A 12660-nucleotide genomic window follows, 5' to 3' on the forward strand; every position below is an offset into this window, starting at 1 on the left:
ACATTGTAGATTAGAGCTTTGCAAGTTGGATTTGTCTGATGACACACCGAGTCCAGCCAATCCATCTGCTTTGCAAGGTTACCGCTGATCTATAAAAATACTGTAACAGATTATGAGCCAAAATGCTAAATTTTGGCTCATAATTGGCTGGACTAAGATGCACGATAATTGGGAGGGCCCTTAGCAAAACAAAACTTGTATGTTTTGCACAGACCATGTACTCAGGTTGATGGAACAATAGCTGGCTGGCTGCAGTGTAGGTCGTAAAACCTCCATGTTAACAGATGAGACATGGTGTAAACTTTTAAGGTTTGAACATATGTGAAACATTTTTTGTCACACGTGAATTCTACTGTTAGAGTTGGTTAACATCAAGCTGACTAACATCCAAGTTTGACATTTTTAAATAAATTTGTTTAAATAAGTTAGTTCATCCAAAAAGACTAGATGTAATCTCAGTTGTTGACAACTGGATCTTCCAGCAGCATTTTTATCTAGAGCAAGAGATCACTAATAAAAGCCAACAGAACAGCTGTTTAATTTAACATAACTCTGTGACTTTGCTTCAAACTGACTCAAGAAACTGTTCTGCTGTGGATTGTATAAACACTTGAAAGAATTCTGATGTTTTATTGATGAGTTGTGTGCTAAGCTTAGCGGAAGGCGTATGACGACAACTGTATGGTTCCACCAGCCATCTGATTTGGCTTTAAATTCTGCTACCAGTGCATTTATTTTGGCTTCACTTTTGTGCAACTGAAGAAGATGGAGACACTGTGTCTATATAATTATAGAGTCAATAAACTTGATTTACTATTCAGGTATCAATCCTATTGTGCCACCATGGCAGTGATCTTGTGGCTAAAATCCTGCTTACATGCATAAACCAGACATTTATTTCATGACTGTCACTCATGAGGCCTTGATCTTTAGGAAACTGTCTTTTGGCTTTCTAAATATAACAGGTTAAAGTAACCTATCATCATGAAGAACAAGCTCTGTAATCTTGATAAGAAAAGAAATACTTCTGATCTTGAGCTAACTGCAGTAAAAACGACTGCTCCCTTGCCATATCTGGCTGACTCTGTGTGTGACCGACACGTTCTTATTTGGAGCAGCTTGACCTATGACTGTTTGTCCACAGTGGACTCATCTGTCAGTTATGTTCTGTACGTCAGCAGGTTAATAACAAGCCGTGCTCGCAGTGAATAGTCTGACAGCAATGTGTTTGCTCATTGCCCATTTCCTGTCAGAAATACCTGGATTTATCTGAGTGCTTTTGTCATACAGGTGAAAAAAACACAGTCATGGCAGGGAGTTCATACTATTTTATGTTCGATTTAACCTCCTCTCTCCTCTTTCACTGAAGTCCTTACATCATTAAGAGCATAAACAGGTTTCAGCTCCACTCTGCTCCTGTCCTGATGCTAAAATCACTCTGCAAATTGAGTCGCTTCATTCAATATCAACTCCATTTATTTGTTTACTGGGCTTAAGTGGCAATTTTGTCCTGTTTATCTGAAGTGCATTCACTTTATATCATTCTGCAGAGTGGATTAGAGTATCTGTTTGTGTTTGTTTAGTGAATTAAGGATTAATAGCATTTTAAACAACCTTTCCTTGCCTGTACTTGTTTGATCCTTTGGTTTTCTACTATGAGCCGCAGATTTGGGAGTGTCAGTGAGACTCAGGAGTGTGCTGCAGTGCTATTGACTCTGCCATGGACTTTCTAAACCAGGCCAACTATGTTGGTCCACTTCACTTTCTATTCTATAACATCCAATAGCAGTTTTTTTTTTTTTTTTTTTTTTTTTTAAATCAGTAAGCACTTTTTGTTTTTCTGTTAAGCCAAAAAGAAACTGTCTCTTTCTAACAAGCATCACTATTAAGTCATTTTCTCTGTTGTTATCTATCTGAACAACCAGGGGTAGGTTTCATCTTTGATTTGAGAGGGACATAAACATTGCCACTCTTCAGCCTGGGTAGTGAAATGTGCTTTGGGTCCAGTGTCTTTATGATATCTTAAACTTTTCAACAACACTTACTGGATGGGCAGGCAGTGTGCTGTCTGCTATGAGGGATACAGTGGGAGAAGTGGAACGGCTGAAAACTTCCATGTAGTTAGTACTAGATCACTGATCATCAACTGGTGGCACGGAGGCCATATCAGGTCCCCAAAGTCTACCCCAAAAGCAGTTAATATAAAAGCAGTTAATATATTGAATAGTTTTAGAATGACAACATTTAATCAGTTTTTACAAAAATTCACTTGTCAGCCATTATTAGTAAATATTTTTAAAAATAAATATTCAAAAAATGGGTTAAGGCTGGGAGAAATGTTGCAAACGTGGCCAGATAAAGTGGTGAAAATAGGTCAGAGTGTGGCAAAAATGGGTGATAAGTGTCAAAATGGGTTGTGGAGTGGAACAAGGGAACAACAATTGGCAGGAAAAGTGGTGTAAAGAAGTTGAATTGTAGCAAAAAATGGTTAAAGAGTGGCACAAAGGGGATTAAACATGCAGATGTGGGAAAGAGGAGTAACAGAATGGCAAAACTTGGGGTTAAGAGGCAAAAAGTTTCAAAAATGGGTTAAAAGTGGCAAAAATATAGCAAAAATTACCTGGCAAAGTAGTGAAAGGCTGTCAAAGAGTGGCATACAGGGGCAATAATTGGCAGGAAAGTGCCAAAAAGTGGTTAAAGAGTGGCATAATGGGTGAAAAGTGGCAAAAATAATCAAAATGAGTTAAGAGCGGCAAAAATTTTGCAGAAATGGCAGAATGAAGTAGTGAAAAGGGGTTAAGAAGTGTCAAAAATTAGCTAAATTAGGTGCTAAATCACAATTGGGGATTAAGACAGCTGTCATGCACATGCATAGTTACAAACAGGTTAATATCCAGCCTAACAATGCTTTAACATCTTTGCATCATAAAAAAAATACTATCGCTGATATTTAAAGTAGCTGCAGAATATATAGGCTTGGCAAATATGAGTACCATCAAAACAGCTGATTCACTGGCTGCCTCCCTCCCACATACTTGAATCAAAATAGCTATCTAAGGCATGACGATGGTACATGACATAGTCAGCGGAAGACGACTAACAGATCTACCCAAGATTAACCACACACTCAGTATTACCAAATCTCTGTGAGTCAGTATTAGACAAACATCAGTATCAAGTTAGAACATCTCTACTTCACATCAACAAGTCTGATCAGTGCTGTTTATTTCCACCGCTTCATCATTTGTATCTTTTTGCATCTACGTTCTTTTAATACGTATAGCTCTTACACCAGCAACTGGTGCATCAGAGTTATAATTGCAGTAGAGGATGATCACTAGCTGCTGTATCTGCTGTATATCTTTAAAGAGAAAAATGGCTGACAGTGAAAAAACAAGCCCTGAGGTGCTTTAACATGAAGCTGAAGGTTTTTTATCTTTACCCTGAGGCTACACAGCCGCACCCTGTGACAAACAGGTTGTCCTAATGTCTTATCTGGAGAGGTGATCCATCACTTGAGTAAGGCTGACATTCTCAAACACAACCACAGCCACACCAAAGACACAACTACAGCAAAGAGAAGAAGAGAAGAAATGGAAAGTTCCCTTCTTGCTCTCTTTTTCTGTCACCTCCCTGCCATTGTTTTAAATATTTATACATACTATTATAGCAGTGGCCAGCTGTATAAAGAGTTTAATGTCAGATAAATGTCTGAAAAAGCTACATCAAATATTGTGACAATAGGTTGATTCATGGTATAGATCAGTGGTTTTCAACTGGTCCAGCCTCTGGACCCACCAATATCTTTGAGGACAAAATCGCAACCCAGATTTCCAAAAATATCAACAATGCACGTTTGGTAAGAAAAAAATGTTTCACTTGAGCTCTTGGAGGAACAGAATTTAGGAATTTAGGAAAAAGACACAGGACAAAACTGACATGTCTTACGCCCCCTTTCCTCATGATAACTATTATCCAGATTTTCCAGAGATCTTGAGAAATTGCTTCATTATCTTTGCAAAAGCAGCTTTTTAGAGATAAATGAGTCAAAATGTTAATAAATCATTTACATTTACCTATTATCACAGTAAAACAGAGAAAATAAAAGGTATGGATGCATGTTCTTTGCAACCATTTTTTTCCAGACAGACATTTGAAACCCAGGAAAAAACTGCTCTGCGACCCGCATTTTGGTCCCAACCCACCAGTTGAGAACCACTGGTGTAGATAACCAAAACAGAGGTACGCACCCATGAGGCAACTGGACGTGACATGTCGATGTGTCCTTGGGCAAACCCCAATTTGCTCCTGCTGTTTTGTCGGTAGCGTGCAAATATGTATGGATGGGATTAGCTAATTCTGATGGCCAGTTCTCCATAGCTACCTCTGTCATCAGTGTGTGAATGGGTAGGTGTGACCACTTCGAAAGACAGTTTGAGCTGCCAGACTACTAGAAAAGTGTTATACAAGCTCAACTCTATGCTATCCTGTGCTCATAGCAAGCGTGTGGGATCAGCTTGTGTCTAGCATGGAGAAAGGTTAACCAGTTTGAGGGATCTGTTGCTTGTTACACTCTTTATGGGAGCTACTTGAAAACATTTGTATTTGTATTTGTATTTATTTTATTTGAAATACCAGGGTCAGTACATATTATTAAACACTTGCACGTAAATATGTAGGATTGTAGCCAGTGGCTAATTTCCATCCTTTGACCCTGGGCAGGTTGATGTTAACAATGTACAATCAATAAAACAGAGGTACAATAGCAATAAAAAGGTACAATAGCAATAAATAGCAATAAATAGCATTCTGGGATCACTCTCACCATGAACCAGGAGGGACATTTTGAGCAGCTTTTCTCTCCCATGATGACAAATTCATCCATGAAATAAAAAAAATGGTTTGCTGTTTTGCAGGAGTGGAAAGTTCTCTTACTTGAGTCCTGTTGCACTTTTTCCACCTCTGTTGTCCACAAAGTAGCACATAACAGAAGAATGACTCCACATCACATCCAAAAACATCTGCAACAGCTGGAGTGCCAATATCTCATGGAGTTCATTTTAACTCCATTCTGAGAGACAGTGTTGATCCACCAATTTAAGTTCAACTCTGTAAACAGTCAATTAATCTAAGATCCACCCACTGCGATTTCAAATCTGAGGGGATGTGTGGGCAAAGTTACCCATCATGCCCTTGGGCAAAGTGTTTATCTGTGTTTAGTTGTGTTTGGCTGTGATCTGTTATACAGTGATCCCTGCTATGGTTCTTTTTCTCATGTCTCTGGTGGATTGTTGTTGTTTTTGATGTAAGATACATTTGCACCATGAGTGAAGTTTTCCACTGAATTAGATTATACACCTCTAACTTTCTAAATGACACATAAGGCCTATTCTCCACTAGAATGCATTCCTTTGCTATAAGCTTGACTCTCTGCTTTGTTCTGACTAGAGAAGACCCACCTTTTTGTGAATTATTGGATGCATTTGTGAATCACACACTCTGTGTGTATTGTTTGATCTGTGTTGTGGATTTGTGGATTTGTGTGCAGTTTAATTGATGGGTGTAGTCTCTACAAACACTGTGCTTCAGTAATAGATCCATAACTTGCTCCCATTTCAAAAACCAAATATCTTCTTCTGGATTGTTCACTGTTGATGCTTTTCCTTGACCTAGTATATTTTTTGTTTCTCTGTCTGTTGTCATAGCTTTTTAAAGTCTTGTATCAGGTTATCTCTCACTCATAAAATAAATGAAAAAGAGACATTTCTATCCTCTGTAGACTCATCCTGAACTTTGTCTAGTCTTAATAGTCTTTCTTAAGACTGTGAGATGACAAGAAAATTCCTCTAACAGTGGTTCATCATATTTAATTAAGTTGGGTTTTATAGCTGGTGATGCTATGTTGAGTCAGAGGCAGGTGGAAATGGAAAATCAATTCATATGAGCTACCAAGGAGCTGCACCTTTAATGCTGACTAGGCCTACGTGAAATGAAACTAGAAGTCCTCCTTTTCTTCCCCCATGTAAAACAAGGAGCTCCCTCCCTCGCCTTTCATTACCTCCTCCCCTCCTCCTCCAGGAGTTTGGTGGGCAGTTGTGATTGAACTGACCAGAAAGTTGACCTCTGTTTGTTTAACACAACACCACTGATAAGAAAAATGTATACCAGTCCATCAAAATCCTTCATTTAAAAAGAGGCATATATACTGTATTCTTCAGAAGTAAAAACTGCAGCCATGCTGCATTGTCTGGGTGTGTTTGCTGCAGTAAATGTTTGGTTAAGCCAGACGTTTGGATATCACTTGTTAGGCAGAGGGGGCGAATTTCAACATGTCCTCTCAGAGGAGGAATGCAGCTGCTGGTTGCCCCCTCTATCCCTCCCTCTGACAGGCTGTTTATGAGGAGGTGATGAGCAGGGAGTGAGATAGAGGGACAGCATACATTGTTGCAGTAAGAACAGGACGGGATATGAGGTGGGATTTTAGGCCTAATTCAAACTTGAGTGACTCAAGTTTTGGTGAATTTCATAATGAGAAATTTAAAGTAATCCTTTTAAACCTCCTCATAATAAATGACAAACTTTATTTGCTAGAAAAATCCTTTTTCACCTGACATCAGCGATGTGAAGGACAGGCTGGTGGCATTGTTTAGTCTGACTGTGTGACATTGCGTATTTGAAGAGGATTGTTTTAGTATTTCAGTCAGTATTACAGCAAAGAGAGTCGGATTAATAGAGTCAGAGGAAGTTCAGCTTTGTCATACTGCTGTCTTCTTGTTTTAAATCTCTAATTACCAACATGTAATGTAAATAAGTCCATAATATGCCCTATGACACCTCCTGCAGTTAGCTTCCGTCCAAGGTCTTCTCTCAGTGCTTGTTTTATTTGTCCTCAGTGCTGCAATTGATACAGTTGACCATCATAACCTAAGTTGTGACATTTTTCCGAAGTTACAACTGTATAAACTATCATAGAACGGAAGGAAATCAAAATTTCTAATGATTTTGTGTACGAGCAAGGTGCCTGAGTGCTTTGTGAAGTTGTAAGAAATGTGATTGGCTTGTGGCATGAAGGCGGGGCTTATTGATAGATTAACTGTCCATAAGACAGACATACATTAGTTTAGTTTTTGTCATGGAAAAAAAGGCTGTCGACAAACATTTTTAGTCATAGTTTTAGTCGACAAAATTAACACTGCTTGACCCACCACTGTACTCTCACCGTCTAATAACTGTATACCTCACAGAGCCATATAACCACCAAGTGGTTATTTTTAATCCATGTATCTTAAATGGCTCTGCAGCCTTGGCAACTAAATCCTGTTGAAATTGTGGCGCTAAGCTGGGCTAAATTACACATTTAGCTTCAGAATTATAAACACAACTGGTGTCAAACTTCTATGCAAAATGTTTCTAAAAATGCTGAACTTTTTCTGCTGTTTTAGGAGGACTGGAACACCTGCTATAGCCAGGATGAAAACACTTAGTTTAAAATGATGTCTGCTCTGTTGATCTATATCCATCAGTCAGCTTAATTTCCACAACAAACACAGACTACGCACAATGCTCTGTAATACAAGGACAACACAGTGGGTGTGCTCTTGAGGTTGGATCGGATTGGTTCTTGTTTTTGGTTTTGCTGCAACAAGCCTCCCAGGTTACCCAATGTGTGATTAGCAGTGAAGCCTGTTCCCCAATCCTTCATGATTTTCTGTGTGAGCAAAGTTCACATTAACTGGCCTCTAAGTGTTTTACAACACCCATTTTTTTTCTGTCTTGTACTAAATGTCTTGGGTTTGAGAACATCTGACCTTGTGAGTCGGTGTTTTGAGACACTGTGCTGCTCACAGCTGAAAAACATTTTAAGCCGACCTTGACTTCAGATTAAACAGCTCTGAAAGTGGAGAGACAGGACATTCATGCATAAAACGCACCTACTTTCTCATGTTTTTCTTTTGTACAAAAAACGCACACTGACACAGTGGGACTCTGTGGCCTTGAGTCTCCACGTATCCATCAGTCCCTCTAACCTCCACGAACCTCAGTGGAATCTCAGATGTTGTCTCCATGACTGAATGATTGAACCAAGGCCTCTCATCCTGGCTCACTGGAAACTGCCGGCCCTCAGAGGCCATCTTGGCTCTTGCTGCTTGTCATCACTGTGGAGAGATAATTGATTCCCTGCTGGTAATGCAGACAAAGAAGAAGGGATAATTGCACCTTTCTGTTTCTTATAATGGGGGCTGAAAAATACCTTTTTTCATCCATGAGGTGAAAATATTTGTTGTAGCACTGTAGTGATCGATTAATTAGTCAATCAGTCAAATGACTTTGCGATTTTTTTAAGCAAAATATTTTTCCCAGCTGGAGGATGTTTGTACATCATGAATTGGGTGAAGATGTTCATGACAAGTTGCACTGATTGTCCAATAATTGATTCGTTAGAATCATTAGTTTGAAAACAGCACATAAGCATAAATGAAATACAGCAACAGAACAGCAGTTCATGCTTCCATATGTAGCATTATGTAGCATCTAACTTGTTAAGGTCTGTCACAGCTGCTCAGACACAGACTGAAAAAAATATAAAAAGTCTGAGATTCTATGACTTGAAAACTGTTGGAAATACTCTCTATGGACAAAAGTGAAACCAAACATTTGACGGTTGTTAAAATAATGAGTTATGTTAACTTAAAAATCTAAAATAGCTACTCTAGCTCTATTTTTTTCTGGGTTGATTGAACACATTTTTTATTTTAAGCAAACGGTACTCAAGCATTCATTAAGTGTTTTTGTCACTGTCCCCAGTATGCTTTTGGCATTGGACACTTTTGCTCCATGAGTGATGTTACTGTCTCAGAGAATTCCTGCCTGTAGGGAGCAATGATAACATGCAGTGGAAACATAATGGAAGTGGACTTCCTGTTTCAGCATACACTTTTCACTTTCTGTCGCATGTAGTCCCTTAAATTGGACCACCTTGGGTGCCTTTAGTGTTTAAAATTAACGTATGTGATAGATATAAGGGGAAATTGCAGTAGATAAAGACCACGTAGCTTTACGAGAAGTGCTTACACTCTTTTTAAGTTGGATTCAAAGTTTCCACAGTGTAGTTTAACTTATAAAAGTCCAGTTAACCCAACATAAACGTACAAGTTTTGTTAACTTAGAAAAATCTTTCCACTACTTTAAAAGTTTATTATAATCAGTTTCAACAAAATTCTTGAGCAGTTTAAACTTGTTCGGTTTAATAGTGTGGGTCACAGTCATGTTGGAGTAGCAAAGGGCCTTCTCAAAACTGTTGCCACAAAGTTGGAAGCATAGCATTATCCGAAATGTCCTGGTATGCTGAAGCATTAAGATTGGCCCTCACTGGAGAAAAGGGGTCTAGTCCAAACCCCGAAAAACAGCCCCATACCATTATGCCTCCTCTGACAGGCTTCATAGTTGGCACAATGAAGTCAGGCAGGTAATGTTGTCTCAACATCCGCCAAACCCAGACTCACCCATCTGACTGCCAGAGAAGCATGATTCATCACTCCACAGAGCATGTTGCCACTGCTGCACAGTCCAGTGTCAGAGCGCTTTACAGGACTCCATCCAACACTTGGTATTGGACTCGGTGAGCATGAGTTATTGTTGTTCCTAAACACTTCCACTTTCTAATAATATCGCTTACTGTTGACTATGGAATATCCAGCAGGGATAATATTAATGAACCATCTTCTGTGTATTGTGCATTTGAAGATTTCTTAGTCTTTTATATTGAATAGAAAATCTGAAGAGACACAGGAAATACAGAGAGAGTATAGCAAAGGACATCCACCAAACAGTACCAGGATTGGGATTTGAAAACGTGACCAGGTACCTGCTCGACTAGCTGAGCTAAACTGGCACCCATACATCCTGCACCTTTTGCTAATTGATGGTATTTAATGAACCAGGCTAATCAATGTTAGAAATATTTGTTTGCAGCCCAGGCTGCTATGCTGTTCTTTACAATATAGAAGTTATGTACCAGAAAAACAGAACAATATCCAGCACTCCTCCTCCTAGATAAGAACTTCAACATCGTCATCTACAGATTGACTGAGTCCATATTGTTTTGGGTTTATTTAATCAAACATCAGCCCCAGAAACAATTCACATGACTGATGTCTAAGACAAACTGTCTGAGTCTTTTCCGGTTCAGGTGATGCATCAAAGAGGAAATATTTTCTCTTGGGCTCTTGAGATGCTCTTATGATAAGATTGTGATTGTATGGGGGCATTTTGTCTCTGTGGGGGAGTGTGTAAAATACAAGCGTCTGTGGTGGAGCCTGGTACATAGTTACACAGTATTTTCAGCATCTTTCATGAACTTCTTCATCCATCCATCCATGGTTTTACCAAGGGCGAGAGAAAAAGATCCCACTGCAAGATGAAACAATGAAGGATTGACTCATAACAGATGTTTTAATTTGAAGGTACGCTGACTTTACAGTAAAGGTGTATTTTTATATCTCCACCCATAATCTGTTTCCTCTCACCTATTAGTGCCTGTAGGGCAGCAGCTGCTTCTTCACTTAATGAGCCCACAAGCCTGACTAACACCTTGACTCACCACTTTCCACCACTCTTCACTACCAGAGACATGGCAGAGTTCAACCATGTCATGAACAAGTCTGAATGAAAAGAAGGTTCAAATCTGCACTTTGACTTATCCACTACATGCTTTTGTTTCCCACATACAGCAGGTCGTGTGTCACATACACCGTAAACAAGACTGTCTTCACCTTCCGCCTACAAAGTGGAGCTAATAAATCTCCTGCTGACAGTAAATAGAGTGTCCCAGCACAGGGCCGTGCAGAGGGAGTAATCCCTCCTCTTCAAAGTTGTGTGCTGTGTTTAAAGGTGCTGATGTAGGGAGGGTCTGGGTGAGTGGACACAGAGATCAGCTCTATCACTGGAAGACTAGTTTGTATGTCTTTGTTCGTGTGTGGTGCCCAGACTTGTCACGGGCCGTTCTCTGACTGCTCCACTATTTCCTTTGTAAAATCATGTGAACTGACCTGCCCTGTGTTTGAGTGTGAGTAGTTCATAACCTCAGTTACCAAGGTGTGACCTTCATAATTCATTAACTATGACAAGTATTTCAATTCTGAGTGCTGAATGGAAGTTGGTAGTAAAATGCTCATGTTTAAAATACCACAGCAGATACTTCTTGATACAGACTTAGATACTGTGGTCAACACAGAATTTCTCTTACATACCAGTACGATGGTCCTTTATCAAGACCTTATACACAGAGACAAGGTAAATCTGTAAAATACAAATGAGAACATAATCTGTCACTAAACAGAGTTAAATAGTTTTTTTCATTGTGGCCACACTGTGTAACATGTTCTTAAATGATATTCTATATAGCCAGCATACAATCTGCATTGATTTGACACAAAGTTAGCAAAGGCACATTAGCTCCATGCTAACACATAATGGAAAATCCAGTTTGCAGGATAATGAAAATTAGCATCACCAACATGAGTATTTTTTCTACAAAAACATTAACTTAGATCAAATATTTTTTCAACAAACAACAATGTATGTAGTCCTAAATATCAAACTAACAGGTACGTTTTTTTCTAACACTTCTAGAAAACGAACTTCGACTGCTAACGTTAGCTACGCTATATAGCAAGCATACGTTCTACATTGATTTGACACAAAGCTAGCAGAGGCACATTAGCTCCATGCTAACACATAATGGAAATACAATTTATGGGCTAATGAAATTAGTATCACCAATGTATGTATTTTTTCTATAGGCTATAAACAGTAACTGACAGGAAGTTGGGCTCAGTGGGCGGGCTCTTGTCTGCCATTAGGTTGATCCAAAGTTTGGTTGAGACAGTGATTTCAATATGGAAGCCGCCACAGATTGGCTTCAAAAGCTGTTTTAGTCTGCCTATTGTAATAAAATGGCTGGCGTCACACAGGCTTTGTCCAATTCCTTTTACAGTCTATTAGCCTGACTCAGAACACTGAAAAAAATCCTGGCTCACAATTAAGCTTAGCTAATTGTAGCCACCAGTTGTTTTCTGATATGAAATCTGTAGGTTTCCAAATTATATTGGGGGAAATCCTCTTTTTTAACACCAAACTAACCAGGCTTAAATATCACATTAAATAATGTCCTTTACTCCTGTTTTCATTGATTAATGTTGTCCAGTTCTGATAAAAAATGGCCACTTATGCTAGATCTACTCTGATCTCTTCACCAGCAGCTGTTGTTGGCAGGCTAAACCATGCACATAACTGCCACCTCTTCTTTTTCTCAAACTACACTGTTTGGTCTGGTAATTCTTGGGCAGGTACATGTCAGACTGAACTTTTGTTGGAAGATTCCAGATTGTTGACTTGGTGATGTGAGGCTTGCATGCAGCTGCTCGGCCAGAACTCTTTAGCTATGGAGTTGCTGTTGTTCCTTAAAGTGTTTTTGAGAAATTGTGTTGACAAGCAAGGGATGAATATGAGGCCCAACGACCTTGACCTCTGACCTACAGTATGAACTCCAAAATCGAATCAGTTGATCCTTAAATCAAAGTTGAGATTTGTGCAAGGACTTTATGTTAATTTAACTTAAATCCACTATCTGCCACTGTAAAATAAAGTTCAGGCTTTTTC

General features: G+C 39.1%; 1 protein-coding gene across 2 annotated transcripts in view; it reads left to right on the plus strand.

Moving 5' to 3' along the window:
• itga3b (integrin, alpha 3b) overlaps positions 1–12660 on the plus strand; it is a 54954-nt gene that overhangs the window by 14283 nt on the left and 28011 nt on the right. The gene's annotated exons all lie outside the window — the stretch shown is intronic.

The sequence above is a fragment of the Cheilinus undulatus genome, linkage group 20 (genome assembly GCF_018320785.1).
Source record: "Cheilinus undulatus linkage group 20, ASM1832078v1, whole genome shotgun sequence".
Lineage (NCBI taxonomy): Eukaryota > Metazoa > Chordata > Actinopteri > Labriformes > Labridae > Cheilinus > Cheilinus undulatus.